The sequence below is a fragment of the Pongo abelii genome, chromosome 16 (assembly GCF_028885655.2).
Source record: "Pongo abelii isolate AG06213 chromosome 16, NHGRI_mPonAbe1-v2.0_pri, whole genome shotgun sequence".
NCBI classification, from domain to species: Eukaryota; Metazoa; Chordata; class Mammalia; order Primates; family Hominidae; genus Pongo; species Pongo abelii.
Window position 1 is genome coordinate 65,247,954 of NC_072001.2, and position 19,365 is coordinate 65,267,318.

Sequence of the window (19,365 nt, forward strand, 5' to 3'; positions counted from 1 at the left end):
GGAGCTATTCCAATTGTAAAATCCTTCCTGAAGACATACTTTTGCTTGTCCATCATATTCTATCGCTTTCACATTTTCCTTTTTTCAGTATTTGAATTATAAAATATTTTATGCATGCAATCATATGCATAATGTAAGATATAATGTAACAAACTCATTTACCAATTACCCAGCTAAAAAGAGAGAGTATTTGCCATACAATTGCAGACACATGTATTACCCTCCCTCATGACATGTCCCTTCCTCTCTTCTCCCTCCTCCCCACCAGAGTTAACTACATCCTGAGTTTTCAGTTTATTATTCTCTTGCTTATCTTTGTAATTTTAATGTGTGTGTGTATTCCTACATAATATATTATTTGGTCCTATATGTTTTTATACTTCACATTAATAGTAACAGACTGTATATATTCCTTGACAACTTCCTTTTTAATTAAACCTGATGTGAGATTCATTCATAAACGTAGATGAAGCCCCACTTTGTTCACTTCCATTGTTGTATAACATTTCTTTATATATCACAAGAATGAATAAGAAAAAAAGAAGTTAGCTAGGAAGTGGGGGCTATTTCTCTTGGTTAAATACACAGTTAAAACTAACACCTTGGAAATATAAAAACTTAACTCTAGGGGAAGTATATTCAATTAAGGAGATGGGTTTTTCTCAAAATAAAACAGGTAGGTTGCCAATATTTCCATCTATTATTTTAGGATCATCATGAACTAAGACAATAATATTAGATAATGTGTACAGAATTTCAGAGAACACTAAATACATCTCAGTTATCATCCTCTTCTCAGCAGTCTATAATATATTGTCAGCAATTAACAATAGAGTGAAGCTTGTGTTACAAACCAACTCCAAAGTCCCTGTCAGTAACAACTTTCGGTTAGGCAGAATAAGATACAACTAATAAGGTGATTCCCTCCAAACTCTCGTTTCCCAGATTTCAGAAATCCTTCCTCGTAGAGTGCCATCTGATGCCTTCCTAGGAAGGCACTCACAATGAGCTGTAATCAGCTCATAGTTATTAACTGCTTAGCACCATGATTCTCAAACTACTCTCTTTGGGACTATGAAACCATGTAAAATTTTCAGAAGTTTTATGGGAAAATGTATTACATATAGTAGAACATACAAAAAATTTAGATTAATGTTTTAGAGGAAGTATGAAACTCCAATAAATCTCAGTTCATACCAGATCTCCAGATATTGAGGGGTGCGCTCTAACAAGCATTAGATATTTCTGATGTTTCCATTGGAAGTCTGAGTAACATTGCCTAAGAGAAAATAAAGAATCCAGAAGCAGATGGCTACAGGCATTTAGAGGACAGAAAACAAGGTAAAGGGTAGTCTTGGAGGAACTGAGGCTAAAAAACAAAACAAAACACAAAAATCAGGTGTCACTTATGTTAGCATCATCCTTGGTATTAGACATGTATTTCAACAATTTAGTTCCTAAATTGCCAGCAAGTACTGCAAAATCAGAGATAAATCTTAGTTGTTGCTCTCAAAAAGCTCAGTTTAGGAGAGAAAATAGACCTATTAAATCAAAATGGGGGTGTGTGACAAGTGTTTTGGAAAACTCAAGAGTGTCAATTTTGTCTTGGAAAGACAGGAAACACTACAGGAAATAGTGGTATTTAACCTGGGACGTTAGAGATAAATCACATTAACTTGGTTGATTAACATGGCAAGCAAAGGTATGACAATATTCCTATTGTTGTTATTACTGCCAGCGATGTCCATTCAACTCAGTTTGATAAGATGTGGCAACATTCATGATGGACATAGACAGGAATCATCATAGGATCTGAGTCAACTGTTCACAGCACAGCATCCAGAGGTTGCCTCTATACCTCTGCTCTGGATTAGAGTATTCTTCCAAGTCTGTTTCCATCCCTGGGAGATTATGAAAGTTCCACAGTTGAGCCAGGGCTCTGCTTCATCCCTTAGGCTTTCCAAGAGTTGCTAAAGAACAACAGTTGCTGCTTAAAGAAATTGAGAAAAAGAGCTATGAAATATTTTTTATGAAAATGTTTTTTTCTTCTCCACAATAAATATTGTAAGTGACAAAACGGTTTAGCTTAGAAAAATGTTTTCTCTTAAAATGTCAGATTTTCTCTGCAGTTTGCATTTCCTTTCAATGCAATTTCTTCAAAGACTGCTAGCACAATCTGCCATGTCCCTGTGCCTTCTAGTCTTCAGAGTTCTATGTGCTGTAAAGATGCTCCCTTTGAGAGAGTAGTAGGCAAGGAAGGGGATTCCCAGAAAGCAGTGGCAAAAAAATAAAAAATAAATCAACAATTCCATCAAGAAGGCGAAACCAAGATTATAAACTTTGCTCTTTGAGGAGGAAAGCTATCTTCTCCATGTTTTGCAAAATATTTGTATCACTTCCAAGTTCTATCAAAGCCAAAATTTTGAAGTTATGCTGAAGTTATATTCTTTGTCCTACCTCGTTCTTATGGACTCACACCAAACAGATAAACATTAAAACCTTAATTATTGAAGATTGTAACAGGGGTACTAAATGTCAAGCTTTTTCTCAGACATTTCCAACTGTATTATTTCTTTCATGACACAAAATAGTTTTGTGTAACTATATGCTCCTGGGCAAATAATGTAAACTCTCAGCACCTCAGTTTCATCATTTGTAATAATGGGGGTGGAATACTGGGGCCATGAGAATTAAATGACTAAAAACAGAAAATCATTTAAAATAATGTTGTCTGGGGCGTAGAAAGGTTTGCATAAATGGAAGCTCCTGTCTGTGTTGGACAAACACTGGATACAGTAACACATGTGACAGGGTAAGTTGTTCATTTTCACTGATTGGGTGCTTTAGCAAAAGGAAAGTTAAAAATCTCCCTTTCTTTATAGAAAGGCAGTCAGATATTTGTCTTTAGTTATATTTTTCTCGCTCCTCGGTGAAAGGTGACACCACTTGTGCGTTTCGAAGCAGGTAGGATGAGCTAGCCTGAAGAATCTCCTTCTCTCCCACTGCCTTTGATTGGGTGACAGGGGCCCAACAAGGCTCTAAGGATGAATTGTCCAAGTTGAGGAAAAGATGGAGCTTGGCAGCTGGGACTTCCAGTTCTGACAGTAGCTAACAATGCCAGCCTACTCACATTGGGCATCCCTGAGGCAGAGGCATCTTGGAAAGGGGAAAGCATCATGATCCAGGGAGTAGGCTGTGGCCGTGCACAGAACTACTGAGAGCAGCAGTGAAGTAGGTTCACTGTAGCCAGCCCAGCCCTGCCCCAGGAGAGTGGAGCCACAGGTGGGGTTGGCTGAATTAAAACTACAGGGCCACCTGTAATCCCAGCACTTTGGGAGGCCAAGGTGGGTGGATCACGAAGTCAGGAGATCGAGACCATCCTGGCTAACACGGCGAAACCCTGTCTCTACTAAAAATACAAAAAATTAGCCGGGCGTGGTGGCAAGCGCCTGTAGTCCCAGCTACTCAGGAGGCTGAGGCAGGAGAATGGCGTGAACCTGGGAGGCAGAGCTTGCAGTGAGCCGAGATCGCGCCACTGCACTCCAGCCTGGGCGACAGAGCGAGACTCCGTCTCCAAAAAAAAAAAAAAAAAAAAAAACTACAGGGCCTGGACAGGGGCATCTTCCAAACAACCCAATGGACTGAGACCAAAGATGACCACATTCCCTTTACCCTTTTCTCAGAGTTCAGACCCGAGGCCCTGGTACAGTCTAAACAGTGAAAGATCCTCCAATACTAACACAAAATATAATACTTCTTGCAGCCCTTTACAAGTGAGGGCTCCAAATCACTCTCATGACATTTTTACATCCTAGGTAGTATGAAGAAATCTTTACTACATATAGAACTAAATAGTCTTTAATTTGTATTGTATTTGAAAGACATTTCACACAAATAAATGCTTTGTCAGATCATATGTCATCATAAGTACACTTTATTATAGCATCTTGGCATCACTTTGAAATAAATACATTGTGAGATGGCAAACACCTCAAGAAGGTTTTTGTTTTTTTTTTTTTTTTTTTTTTTTTTTTGAGATGGAGTCTCACCCTGTTGCCTAGGCTGGAGTGCAGTGGCACAATCTCAGCTCACTGCAACCTCCGCCTCCCATGTTTAAGTGATTCTCCTGCCTCAGCCTCCCGAGTAGCGGGATTACAGGCACCCGCCACCATGCCTGACTGATTTTTGTATTTTTAGTACAGACGGGGTTTCATCATGTTGGTCTGGCTGGTCTCGAACTCCTGACCTCGTGATCCGCCTGTCTCAACCTCCCAAAGTTCTGGGATTACAGGTGTGAGCCACTGAGCCCAGCCACCTCAAGAAGGTTTTAATGCAACATTTACATACCTTGGTGCTGGGCATATAATAGCACCACTAGTTACATAAGTGGAAATCCACAGTTTCAAAGAAGCCTCCTCATGATACTACACTTGATCTTAGCCAAAAGGCTGAGAAGCAATATCCTCCACATGATAGAATCCACTTATCCCATACTTGTACACAAAAGCACACTTTCCCTCCCCCATCAAGAGACAACCAAATGTCACACTGTGGGGTCCTTGCTCCAGTGTCTCTAGTTGGTGTCCACTCATCCTTTATATGAAAAGCCTCCTGGAATGGGACCTGTGGACAACAGTAGATTTGTTAAAGAAAAACACACCTGTGTAATAAAATCATTAAAATCAACGTCGTAGAAGATTAGAAACTCAGAAAAAATAAAAGAAAAAGATTACAAGACAGTATTGTACTAAGTATCCAATTTTTGAAAAAAAAAACAAAACTATACATGGGTAAACAGTATGAGAATATCCAGGAAAATGACACCAGCAAGTTAACTCTGGATGATTGGGATTAGAGGTGATTCTAAAATTTCTTTATTTGCTGATCTGAATTTTCTGGTTTTACTAAAATGAAGATGTATTTCTTTTATAGTAGAACCTCTCTCTTCTGCCCTAAGAAGTAAGGTAAGAGAGAGAACTAAAGCTACTTTAGACAATACATTTGAGTGATCAATAGCTAAAGACATCAGGGATGGAATTTTAAATGGAGGTAGTGTATTACGAGTTGCCATTTCAGAGCCTAGGTACCTGGAAAAGCACAAGCGTGGGTAAAGGCTTTAGATGCTTGGTAGGTTACATTGCATGAGTTCTCTGAAAGCCCAAGAAAAAATGAAAAGGCGTAGTTTTCCCTAGTTACCTTATATGTCAAATGCTAGTATATTAAGTAAAGCCATACAAATAAAGGCTTGATAAGAAAGCATTGCATTTATAAAGAGTGGGGAAAACAAGAACCATGAGTCTGTGGGAGAATAAAATCAGGCCCGGTCCAGAGTGGTGCACGGGAATGAGCCACAGGAGTACCTCAGTGGTATGGATCCGCGTGGCACTGAGCATTGGACAGATGGGTCCCTGCCCATTCCCCAGGAAGAAAATCAAGTGTCTCAGGTGATGTGCACATTAGGGGGAATGAATGTGCAGAGGTAGTTTACACTGAATGACATGTTTTGATTTTGGTTATTTTGTTTCTTGACCTTTAAAAGTACTCAGTGTCATAATTAATATGCAGTCAATGGTTACCTAGAGAGGTTCATTTGGAAAAAACACAAACCGCTTAAAATGGATTCAAATGAATCCAAACTAGGGAAAGCTCTTTGGCTACTTCCAAATTTCAAGTTTGTTTTCAGGTCAGAGGAAAAGAAAAGAGTAAAAGCTTTCTGCACTCTCAGTTTCTTTTTTTTCTGTTTTTTGTTTTGTTTTGTTTTTTAAGAGACAGAATCTCGCTCTGTCACCCAGGCTGGAGTGCAGTGGCATGATCTCAGATCACTGCAACCTCCGCCTCCCGGGTTCTAGCAATCCTCCTGCCTCAGCCTCCCCAGTAGATGGGATTACAGGCACACACCAACATGTCCAGCTAATTTTCTGTATTTTTAGTAGAGACGGGGTTTCACCGGGTTACCTAGGCTGGTCTCGAACTCCTGAGCTCAGGCAATCCACCTGCCTCAGCCTCCCAAAGTGCTAGGATTACAGGCGTGAGCCACCACGCCTGGCCCACTCTTAGTTTGTTTAGTTTTATATTCTTGTCTCACTATCTCTGTGTCTTCCTCTGTCTTTCTCTAAAACATTCGGGCCCTCCTCACTCATAAGGTTTTGAATTCTTGAAGGATACTAAATCAATATTTAAATGAACACTGATCAAACATTATTCTGTACCACAAATTTAAATTGAATGTTGCTTTACAAGTGCTATAAATCTTGTAGTTCGCTAAAAAGGGAGTCAAGTGGGACTTTTTGGTTACATCTCACCTCTATCAGTATTTGTGGACCACTAAAAGACGTGGGGAGCAAGACCAGAGGGAAAGGGCAGAAGCTGAGAAAGGGGCACTGAATGTATTGGAGAAATAGCATGGTACTGAGTTAGGAACCAGATTCTGGCCCCAGCACTGCATGACAAGTTAACTACATTTACTACGTATATGCATTACAAGTTAACCATATGTAATCCCCTCAGCAACCCTATGACAGGGCTATTATTAGTATCATTGGCATCCTCCTTTTATAGAACAGGAGACAGGCCCAGAGCATAAAACCCTTAGAATAATGCCTGGAATATCATTACTGCTATTTAAGTGTTGGTTTAAAGACTCAAGTCAAGACTATACCTTGTGTATTTCCAAAGAACTAAGTTTCAGCCAGTACTGCTTCTAAACCAAGGAGCCAAGTTTTTCAGTCTCTGAGAAATCAGAGTTATCATGAATTAATTTCAAACTAACAAATTGAGATACTCAGCTGCTTCTTCACATTTCATGCTTTTAATAATCACACCCTCGTTTAAAAATTTCCCAGTTTGGAGACTAGTACCACAGATGAGAAAAAGCTGCCACTGATTACCTGACTTATACCTTGGCTTAATTTAATCCAGCCCATATGCAGAAAACCACTGTTTCTCCAATGAATTGCTCTTGAAAAATATGAAAATGTTAATACTCCTTTCAAAGTATTTTGTGACGATATTTTAGAACAGAGAGTTGGTAAACTTTTTCTATAAAGAGCCAGATAGTAGATATTTTAGGCTTTGCTGGCTACATGTGTCTTTTTTTCAACTATAAAACCAACTCTTTAATAATGTAAAAGACATTTTCATCTCAAGTGGCCAGACCTAATTTTTTAATGTGAGCTAAGAATAGGTTTTTAAAAAATTGTTAAAGGTATATTTAAAAAATAAACAAAACAAAGGAGAATAAGTGACAGATACTGTATGAGGCCTGCAAAGCCAAAAATATTATCTGAAATATTTACTACAAGAAATATGTACTACAGAAAAATTTTGCTGACCCCTATTCTGGAGAATCATAAGTTAAGGGTATTATTATAAATAATTTAACCTCTGTTCCCATTTTTTGTAGTCCACAAAGCTAGCTTGTTTCTTCAAACAACACAATCATCTCCAAGGATGCAGAAAAAGCATTTGATACTGACAAAATTCAATATGCATCCCTGACTAAAACTCTCCAGCAAACTAGTAAGAGAACTACCTTAACCTGATAAAAGACATCTATAAAAAACCTATAGCTAATATTATTTTTAATTATTAAAAACTGAATGATTTCCCCCTAAGTTCAGGAAGAAGTAAAATATGTTTGCTTTCACCATTTCAATTCACCACTGTACTGAAGATTCTAACCAGTGCAATAAGGCAAGAAAAAGAAAAGCCATCTACATTATATCAAAAAGACACCCACAGTCATATGTTTATCATAGCACAATTCACAATAGCAAAGTCATGGAAGTGTCCTAAGTGTCCATCAATGGACAACTGGATAAAAAAAATGTGGTGGCCGGGCACAGTGGCTCACACCTGTAATCCCAGCACTTTGAGAGGCTGAGTCGGGTGAATCACAAGGTCAGGAGTTCAAGACCTGCCTGGCCAACATGGTGAAACCCCACCTCTACTAAAAATACAAAAAATTAGCTGGGCATGGTGGCAGATGCCTGTAATCGGAGCTACTTGGGAGGCTGAGGCAGGAGAATCACTTGAACTGGGGAGGCAGAGGTTGCAGTGAGCCTAGATCGTGCCAATGCACTTCAACCCGGGTGACAGTGTGACACTCCATCTAAAAAAAAAAAAGAAAGAAAATAGAAAAGAAAGAAAGAAAATGTGATATATTTATATGTATCCCTTGGAATGCTACTCAGCCATAAAAAAATAATGAAATAATGGCTTTTGCAGCAACGTGGATAGAACTGGAGGCCATTATCCTAAGTGAAATAACTTGAAAACACAAAGTTTCTAAATTATATATTCTCACTTACAAATGGGAGCTAAATGATGAATACACACAGACATACAGAATGGAATAATAGACATTGGAGACTCCAAAAGGTGGGAGGGAGGTAGGGAGATGAAAAATTACCTACTGAGTATAGTGTATACTATTCAGGTGATGGGTACTCTCCAAGCCCAGACTTCGCCACTACCTAATATATCTATGTGACAAAACCATACTTGTACCCTCTAAATCTTTAAAAATAAAATTATAAAAGAAAAGTCATCTAGATTGGAAAGCAGATAAAACTATCTTTACTCACAAACAACAGGATTAGCTATGTAGAAAATGTCATAGAATCTTCAGAAAAGCTGCTAACATTAAGAAATTTAGCAAATTTGCACAATGCAAGCCAGTATACAAAAATCAACTGAATTGGCAAATATTAACAATTACCCAGAAAATGAAATTTTAAAAACAATACCACTACAATAGCATTAAAAAATATAAAATACTTAGTAGCCTAAGACAAAGATGTTTTGTACCTGACAAAAGATATGCAAGATCTGTAACTGAAAACTACATTGTTGAGAGAAATAAAAGAAAACCAAACTAAATGGAGAGCTATTCCATGGCTCATGGTTCAAAAGACTCAGTATTGTTAAGATAGCAACTTGCCTAAAATTGAGCTACAAATTCAGTGCAATCCTAATCAAAATCCCAGCAAGCACTTTTAGAGAAATTGACAAGCTTACTCTAAAATTCATAGGAAAATACAGAGGATGTAGAATAGTCAAAATTACCTTAAAAAGAAGTCGGAAGATAAATAAAAGCCACCTGATTTTATGACTTATTTTTTCTTGCCTTTTTCTTGTCTTTCTACAGTAAAGACAGCATGATGTTGGCATAAAGATCAACAATTAAATCAATGGAACACAACAGACAATCCAGGAAAAAAAACACACGTGTATGGACAAATGATCTTTGACATGGTTGCAAAAGCAATTCAGTGGAGAAACAATGGTCTTCTCAACAAATAATGTTGGGACAATCGGATATCCATGTACAAAAAATGAACTTTGAGCCATACCTGAAGTGCCCTATACAAATCTTGATACCATACACAAAAATGAACTCAAAATGGATCATGAAACCAATATAAAATCTAAAACTATAAAACTTCTAGGAGAGGTCGGGCGTGGTGGCTCACACCTGTAAGCCCAGCACTTTGGGAGGCCGAGGCAGGTGGATCACCTGAGGTCAGGAGCTCCAGACCAGCCTGGCCAACATGGTTAAAACCCTGTCTCTACTAAAAATACAAAAAAAATAGCTGGGTGTGGTGGCACATGCCTGTAATCCCAGCTACTCAGGAGGCTGAGGCAAGAGAATCGCTTGAACCTGGGAGGTGGAGGTTGCAGTGAGCTGAGATTGCGCCATTGCACTCCAGCCTGGGCAACAAGAGTGAAACTCTGTCTCAAAAAAAAAAAACACCAAAACTTCTAGAAGAAAACAGAAGAAAGCCTTTGTGATCTTCACTTAGGCAAAGATTTTTTAAAATACTGCACCAAAAATGCAATCCATAAAAGAACAAATTGATAGACTGGACTTTATAAAAATTAAAAATATCTGCTCCTTAAAGTACACTGTTAATTAAAGACAAGTCACATGTTGGGAGAAAATATTTGCATATGATATACTTGATAAAAGGCTTGTATCTAGGATATTTTAAAAAGAACTCAAACCTCAATTTTACAAAGGGGCATGGCAACAGATTTGATCATACATTCCACCCAAGAAAATATGTGAATGGCAAATAAGCACAAGAAAAGATGCTCCACATCACTATTCACTTATGAAATTGAAAATTTAAACCACAATGACACAAATACTCAACTCTGATGTAAAAAATAGTTTATAATAATGTATCAATAGTGGTTTAAAATTTTTTATGCTGGAAGTTATTGTTGTGGGGTGGGATTCCAATATACCCTAAAGTACAGATAAGCGGTTCTCTTATCCCTCCAAACAGCTTCACCCTAGGACTTACTTGTGCCTTCAGGCATTTGGAGAGCAGCATTTTCCAAACACAGCCAAGCCAGCTGATGTGGGAAGTGGGAAGACCCAAAGCATTTTCTCCTATGAGAATCAGTTCTTAGTGCAGGAAAGATGGTGTATTCACTCACTGAAGGACAACTTGTGTTCTGGCAAGTTAGTCCCAGGGTGAAAAGTAGAGGTTGAGTCTCTGTTCCCCCAGAGTCCTGGATGCTAAAAAGTGTCCCAGTGTGTCCGGAATTTGTGAGTTCTTGGTCTCACTGACTTCAAGAATGAAGCTGCGGACCCTCGCAGTGAGTGTTACAGCTCTTAAGGTGGCACGTCTGAAGTTTGTTCCTTCTGATGTCCGGATGTGTTCGGAGTTTCTTCTTTCTGGTGGGTTCGTAGTCTCGCTGGCTCAGGAGTGAAGCTGCAGACCTTCGCGGTGAGTGTTATAGCTCTTAAGGCAGCGCGTCTGGAGTTGTTCGTTCCTCCTGGTGGGCTCGTGGTCTCGCTGGGTTCAGGAGTAAAGCTGCAGATCTTCGCGGTGCGTGTTACAGCTCATAAAAGTAGCGTGTACCCAAAGAGTGAGCAGTAGCAAGATTTATTACAAAGAGCAAAAGAACAAAGCTTCCACAGTGTGGAAGGAGACAGGGGCGGGTTGCCACTGCTGGCTCGGGCAGCCTGCTTTTATTCTCTTATCTGGCCCCACCCACATCTTGCTGATTGGTAGAGCCGAGTGGTCTGTTTTGACAGGGTGCTGATTGATGCGTTTACAATCCCTGAGCTAGATACAAAGGTTCTCCATGTCCCCATCATAGTTAGATACAGAGTTTGGACAGGCAGGTTCTCCAAGGCCCCACCAGAGCAGCTAGATACAGAGTATCGATTGGTGCACTCACAAACCTTGAGCTAAACACAGGGTGCTGATTGGTGTGTTTACAAACCTTGAGCTAGATACAGAGTGCCAATTGGTGTATTTACCATCCCTGAGCTAGACATAAAGGTTCTCCATGGCCCCACCAGAGCAGCTAGCTACAGAGTGTAGACTGGTGCACTCACAAACACTGAGCTAGACACAGGGTGCTGATTGGTGTGTTTACAAACCTTGAGCTAGATACAGAATGCTGATTGGTGTGTTTACAAACCTTGAGCTGGATACAGAGTGCCGATTGGTGTGTTTACAATCCCTGAGCTAGACATAAAGGTTCTCCAAAGCCCCACCAGAGCAGCTGGATACAGAGTGTCGAATGGTGCACTCACAGACCTTGAGCTAAATACAGAGTGCCGATTGGTGTGTTTACAAACCTTGAGCTAGATACAGAGTGCCGATTGGTGTGTTTACAATCCCTGAGCTAGACATAAAGGTTCTCCAAGGCCCCACCAGAGCAGCTAGATACAGAGTGTCGATTGGTGCACTCACAGACCTTGAGCTAAATACAGAGTGCCGATTGGTGTGTTTACAATCCCTGAGCTACATATAAAGATTCTCCACGTCCTCACCAGACTCAGGAGCCCAGGTGGCTTCACCTAGTGGATCCCGCACGGGGGCTGCAGGTGGAGCTGCCTGCCAGTCCCGTGCGGTGTGCTCGCACTCCTCAGCCCTTGGGTGGTCGATGGGACTGGGCACCGTGGAGCAGGGGGCGGCGCTCATTGGGGAGGCTCGGGCTGCACAGGAACCCAGGGAGGCGGGGGAAGGCTCAGGCATGGTGGGCTGCAGTCCCGAGGCCTGCCCCGTGGGAAGGCAGCTAAGACCCAGTGAGAAATCGAGTGCAGCGCCGGTGGGCTGGCACTGCTGGGGGACCCAGTATACCCTCCACAGCCGCTGGCCTGGGTGCTAAGTCCCTCATTGCCTGGGGCCGGCAGGGTCGGCCGGCTGCTCCAAGTGCGGGGCCCGCCAAGCTCACACCCAACCGGAACTCCAGCTGGCCGGCAAGCGCCGCACGCAACCCCGGTTCCTGCTCGCCCCTCTCCCTCCACACCTCCCTGCAAGCTGAGGGAGTGGGCTCTGGCCTTGGCCAGCCCAGAAAGGGGCTCCCACAGTGCAGCGGTGGGCTGCAGGGCTCCTCAAGTGCCGCCCAAGTGGTAGCCCAGAGAGAGGAGGCGCCAAGAGTGAGCCAGGGCTGTGAGGACTGCCAGCATGCTGTCAACTCTCACCAGTAGCCCTCATCCTGCCCTGATTATGCTGGCTCTTTGCCACAGCAGGCTTGTGTTTCCCATTTATGGAGGAAGAGGCTTCTTGGATCCTCTGGGCCTCTTCCTCATTTGGGCACTCAGTCTTTTTCCTTCTTTGCAAAGCCTGGTTCATTTCTGCCACAAAAGGGCTCCATCCAAGTCTAGCATTGATCTCACTTTTCTAGAGAATCCAAACTAGGAGTTTTGGAAATCTTCAAGGTCACATTCCTCCTTTTAAAAATGTCTTATAAATGAGGTAACAGATCCCATGAGATAACGTGACTTTCTTAGGGCCATGCAGTTAATAATTTGCTTTATGCTCACCTTAACGCTAATGGCAATTAGATAAACTAATGGCTACCAAGGAACATATGTCCAAGATTTTCAGTCCCAATCTCAAATGTTCTGTACAGCTATCAGGCCACATTAAGAATTTTACTACACAAAGAAGCACAGCAATTACTATTCAGACATATTAAGAGAAGCCTTTTGGAAGCAATCAATCCATTCCCATCATTGAATCCAACTTTTCAACTCTAAAGTACTGGCTTTCAACTTTTTAGCATCATCAACCCCATTTAGGAGGCTAGTGAAAGCTATGGACCCTTTCCACGCACAAATATTTACACAAAAACAAAATTTCACTGCAGTGATTTAACATGCAATATATGACAGTGAAAACACTTGGTCTGATGGTAGAAATGTCAGCATATCTGCTATGTGGCCAGGGCATTTTTTTACTTTTAGTTTAGATTCAGGGTGTACATGTGTAGATGAGTTACATGGATATATTGCATGATGCTGAGGGTTGGGCTTCTATTGACCTTATCATCCAATTAGTGAGCATAGTACCTAATATGTAGGGTTGTTTTTGTTTTTGTTTTGAGATGGAGTCTCGCTCTGTTGCCCAGGCTGGAGGGCAGTGGTGCCATCTCAGCTCACTGCAACCTCCGCCTCCCAGGTTCAAGTGATTCTCCTGCCTCAGCCTCCCGAGTAGCTGGGATTACAGACGCCAACCACCACACCTGGCTAATTTTTGTATTTTTAGTAGAGACGGGGTTTCACCATGTTGGCCAGGCTTGTCTCAAACTCCTGACCTCAGGTGATCCACCCGCCTCGGCCTCCCAAAGTGCTGGGATTACAGGCGTGAGCCACTGTGCCCAGCCCAGTTTTTAAAACTCTTCCCCTCTCCTTCTCTTCCCTCTTTTGAAGTCCCCAGTGTCTACTGTTCCCATCTTTCTGTCCATGTGTACTCAATGTTTAGCTCCCACTTTTGAAAAATGCAGTATTTGATTTTCTTTTTCTGTGATAATTCACTTAGGATAATGGCTTCCAGCTGCATCCATGTTGCTGCAAAGGACATCATTTCATTCTTTTTATGGCTGCATGGTATTCCATGGTGCATAGGTACCACATTTCCTTTATCCAGTCCACTGTCGATGGGCATTTAGGTTGATTCCATGTCTTTCCTATTGTGAATATTGCTGCAATAAACCAATGGGTACAGGTGTCTTTTGTGGAATGATTTCTTTTCCTTTAGGTATATATCCAGTAATGGGATTGCTGGGCTGAATGGTAGTTCTATTTTTAGTTCTTTAAGAAATTTCCAAACTGCTTTCCACAGGAACTGAACCAACTTACATTCCCACCAATAGTGTATAAGCTTCCCCTGTTCACCAAAAGACCAGGGAGAAAAGTAGGTTGGAGATCATTCACTCTTCCCTCCCCTGACAGTGCAGGTGGATGCAATTAACCAATTAGCTGGGTCTGGCAGGAGGATGAAGACGTACCCAAATGGTGGATGGTAAATACGCATATATTTCAGTCAGGAAGGAAACCTCACCAACACTTGTGATTTTTTGACTTTATTATAGCCATTCTGACTGGTGTAAGGTGATATCTCACTGTGGTTTTTATTTGCATTTTTCTGATGGTTAGCAATGAGCATTTCTTTATATGTTGGCTGGCCATTTGTATATCTTCTTTTGAGAAATGTCTGTTCATGTTCTTTGCCCACTTTTAAATGGGGTTATTTGGTTTTGTTTGTTTGTTTTTTGAGATGGAGTCCTGCTGTGTCGCCAAGGCTGGAGTGCAGTGGCACAATCTCGAAGTAGCTGGGACTACAGCACATGCCATCATGTCTGGCTAATTTTTTTTATTGTTTGTATTTTTAGTAGAGACAGGGTTTTGCCATGTTGGTCAGGCATGTTTCAAACTCCTGACCTCAAGTGATACCCCTGCCTCGGCCTCCCAAATTGCTGGAATTACAGGTGTGAGCCACCACACCCAGCCTGGTTATTTGTTTTTTCTTGTTCAGTTATTTATAGATTCTGGCTATGAGTCGTTCGTTGGATGCATAGATTGCAAATATTTTCTCCCATTCTGTAGGTTGTCTTTTTACTCTGTTGATAGTTTCTTTTGCTGTGCAGAAGCTCTTTAGTTTAATTAGGTCTCACTTGTCGATTTTTGTTGTGTTGGTTTTGTTGTGTTTGCTTCTGAGGTCTTAGTCAGAAATTCTTTGCCTAGCCCAATGTCTGGAAGAGTTTTCTTCTAGGATTTTTATAGTTTGAGGTCTTAACATTTAAGGCTTTCATCCATCTTTAGTTTTATTCTTCTGCATATGGTTAGCCAGCTATCCCAACACCATTTAGTAAATAGACTGTCCCTTCCCAATTGTTTCTTTTTGTCAGTTTTGTAAAAGACTAGTTGGTTGTAGGTGTGCAGCTTTATTTCTGGGTTTTCTACTTCGTTCTGATTGTCTGTTTTGCACCACTAACCACTAACCATGCTGTTTTGGTTACTGTAGCCTTGTAGTATGGTTTGAAGTCAAGTAATGTGATGCTTCCAGCTTTGTTCTTTTTGCTTAGGATTGGTTCAGCTATTCAGGCTCTTTTTTGGTTCTATATGAATTTTAGAATCTTTTTTCTAATTCTGTGGAAAAATGATATTGGTAATTTGATAGGAATTGCATTGAATCTGTAGAATGTTTTAAGCAAAGTGGGCATTTTAATGAGATTGATTCTCCCAACCCACGAGCATGGAATGAATGCTTTTTCCATTGGTTTGTGTCGTGTATGATTTCTTTCATCAGTGTTTTGTAGTTAGTTCTCCTTGTAGAAATCTTTTACCTTCTTGGTTAGACATACTCCTAGGTATTTGTGTGTGTGTCTACGGTAAATGGAATTGCATTCTTGATTTGGTTCTCAGCTTGAACATTATGGGTGTATAGAAATGCTACCAATTTTTATACATTGATTTTGTATTCTGAGACTTTCGTGAAGTCATTTATCAGGACTAGGAGTCTTTTGGTGAAACCTTTAGAGTTTTCTAGACATAGAGCCACACTGTCAGTGAAGAGAAGTAATTTGACTTTTTTTTTAAATAAAGACTTGCTTTATAACCAAGGCTGTGGTCGATCTGTGGTCTATATTCTGTGGTCGTTGAGTGGAGTATTCTGTAGTTGTCTGTTAGGTCCAGTTGGTCAAGTGTCCAATTTAAGCCCAGAATTTGTTAGTTTTCCACCTTGATGATCTATCTAATGCTGTCAGTGGGGTGGGGTGTTGAAATCTTTCACTATTATTGTGTGGCTATTTTCTTAGGTTTAGGAGTAATTGTTTCATAAATCTGGGTGCTCTAATGTTAGGTGTGTGCACGTATTTAAGATAGTTAAATATTCTTGTTGAGTTGAACGTTTTATCATTATGTAATGCGCTTGTCCTTTTTAACTCCCTATTTGGGGGTCTTCTACTTTCCTTGAGGTGTTTCAAGAATCATGAGAAATTTCCTCTCAGGTCTAAAACACTGCCCTCTTTTTGTATTGCACTACCTGGTCCCCTTGGCTTTTAGGGTTACCAGAGATTACTTGGTACTGTGAGAGGACTAGACCTTGGTGTGTGTGATCGCTAGAAGTTATGAGCAACTGTTTATAGTGTTAGAGGTGGCTAACAGCAGTGTTGTTTACAGGAAATAGTTATTATTACAGGGGACTACTTGGTCCTTTGTGTTTGGATAAGAAAAGCATGGTTTAGTCCTAAAAACTGCTTTCTTTTGATTTTTGTAAAATGGGATCTCATTATGTTGCTCAGGCCAGTCTCAAACTCTTGGCCTCAAGCAATCCTCCCACCTCGGCCTTTCAAAGTCCTGAGATGACAGGTGTGAGTCACTGCACCCATTGGCCCTGTTTCTTAAAGGGCTCTACCCTAAAGCCAGTAATCTGGCTCTAGAATTAAGAGACAAGCTAAGTTTAAAAAAAAAAAAAAAAAAACCTATCAAACTAAACTAGTCTTGTGAAACTCTTTGTAAAAAGAAATTTATATCTTTAAAGGAAACTCCCATTTGTAAGGGCATCTCTGTTTCTGCACCTAAACCACCAGGCACTTTAACTATGGGGAAGACAATGGCCTAAAATTTATATACTAACTCTTACCTTTGTTTACATCTAAGTTTGTGCCTTTGAGACACACCTTTTCTACCGGTTTCACCTAAGTCATGTCTTTGGAGATGCAAATTTACAGTGGCATAGCTAACAGTTGTTTATGGTATGTAACAGGTATCCAAGGGATTAATAGTTTTTAAAGTAGGGGAGAAGCTTTGAAAACTGCAAATGAAGAATCTTATTAAGAGGTGACAACGTGCTAGCAGCCCTCGCTGGCTCTTGGCACGTCGTCTGCCTCGGCATCCACTCTGGCTGTGCTGGAGGAACCCTTCAGCCCGCTAATACTCTGTATGGGTCCCTCTCTGGGGCTGGCCGAGGCCGGAGCCGGCTCCCTCTGCTCCGGGAAGGTGTGGAGGGAGAGGCGCCAGCAGGAGCCAGGGCTGCGCGCGGTGCTCGCAGGCGGGGGCAGGTTCCTGGTGGGCGTGGGCTGGGCCGGCCGCACACTTGGCGTGCTGGCCGGCACCTGCTGGGCTTGACTGGGGATGAGCTCACTCTGCACTGCAGGAGAGCCCAGGCTAGGTGCCAAGCAAAGTCCGGCAGCAAATGCCATTAAGAGGTGAAGCCGGCTGGGCTTCTGGGTCCCTGCGACTTGGAGAACTTTTCTGTCTAGCTAAAGGATTGTAAATGCACCAATCAGTGCTCTCTGTCTAGCTAAAGATTTGTAAATGCACCAATCAGCGCTCTGTGTCTAGCTAAAGGTTTGTAAATGCACCAATCAGCACTCTGTCAAAACAGACCAACCAGCACTCTGCAAAACGGACCAGTCAGCTCCGTATAAAATGGACCAATCAGCAGGATGTGGGTGGGGCCAGATAAGGGAATAAAAGCAGGCCACCCCAGCCAGCAGTGGCAACTGGCTCCAGTGTTCTTCCACTTTGTGGAAGCTTTGTTCCCTCACTCTTAGTAATAAATCTTGCTGCTGCTCATTCGTTCGGTCTGCACTGCCTTTAAGAGCTGTAACACTCACTATGAAGATCTGCAACTTCACTTTTCAGGCCAGTGAGACCATGAACCCACCAGAAGGAACAAACAGCTCCGGATGTGCCACCTTTAAGAGCTGTAACACTCACTGCAAAGGTCTGCAGCTTCACTCCTGAAGTCAGCGAGACCACGAACCCACCAGAAAAAACTCTGGACATATCTGAACCTCTGAAGGAACAAACTCTGGACACGCCATCTTTAAGAACTGTAAACACTCACTGTGAGTGTCCGCGGCTTCGTTATTGAAGTCAGCAAGACCGAGAACCAACCAATTCTCGACCCATTATAAATCTATAAGATCTTCTGTCTTGTGTGTTTGTATGTCTATATATATATATTTTTTGTTTGAGACAATGTTTTGCTCTTGTTGCCCAGGCTGGAGTGCTATGTTGCAATCTCAGCTCACCATATCCTCTGATTCTCCTGGCTTAGGCGCTTGAGTAGCTGGGATTACAGGAATATGCCTCCATGCCTGGCTAATTTTGTACATTTTTAGTAGAGATGGGGTTTCTCCACGTTGGTCAGGCTGGCCTTGAACTCCTGCTCTCAGGTGATTTCCCTGCCTCAGGCTCCCAAAGTGCTGAGGTTACAGGCATGAGCCACCACGCCTGGCCATGTCTATATGCTTCTATGTGTCATGTAGATATATTTCACTGCCAAGTTATAGGAAAGCTCTAATCAATTGGCTTAAAGAAAAGTGCTTAAATGAAATATTTTCTCAGGAAAATAGAAGCTAGCTCAAATGCCATTTAGTTCATGTGACTTCAATAATCTTTGTTAAATAAAACTAGTCTCTAAATTCTCTTCAGTAATTAAAATTTTAAAGTCATGTTATTGATAGCAATAGGAGACAGACAAATTCCTAGGCAGACAGGGACGGGTTGCTGGCAGGGCTCGACCTTCAACCTGAGGACTGAGCTGCTAGTTCTGGATAAGAGTCCATGACTGGAGTGAAAACTTCTATCCCCATCTTACCCACTTTCTCTCAATTGGTTCCTTCCGGATGATGCCTTTTAACCAATCAAATGGTGCTCTCTCCAAGCCCACCTGTGGACCAATCAGCATGCATTCCCCCATTCTAAGCCCATAAAAACCACAGACTCAGCCTCATAAACAGCTACCTGCTTTCCTGGTCCCCTCTCACAGCTGAGACCTTTCCTTCTGTAGCTCAATAAAATTCTTCTCTGCCTTACTTGCTCTCCAGTGTCTGCACACCTTCTTATTCTTGGAACCCGGAACTTGCTAAGCTGTAGGGAGCAGGAGTAAAAAAGAGCTATAACCCTCCCTCCTGCTTGCAAAACAACAGGTGAGAAGAAGCCATAGGATGCCACTCCCTCCTGCTCACTGAATTACAGGAGCAAAAGAGCTGTGACACACCTGGCTGGCTCACTGAGCTGCAGATGGTGCAAGTAAAAGAGCTGTAACACTCCCTCCTGTTCACCAAACTATGGAAGCGAAAAAGCCACTGGGTGCCACTCCC

General features: G+C 41.7%; 1 pseudogene; it reads right to left on the reverse strand.

Moving 5' to 3' along the window:
• Positions 1-4,334: 4,334 nt before the first annotated feature.
• LOC112129254 (U2 spliceosomal RNA) lies at positions 4,335-4,460 on the reverse strand (annotated as a pseudogene).
• Between the last annotated feature and the right edge of the window lie 14,905 nt (positions 4,461-19,365).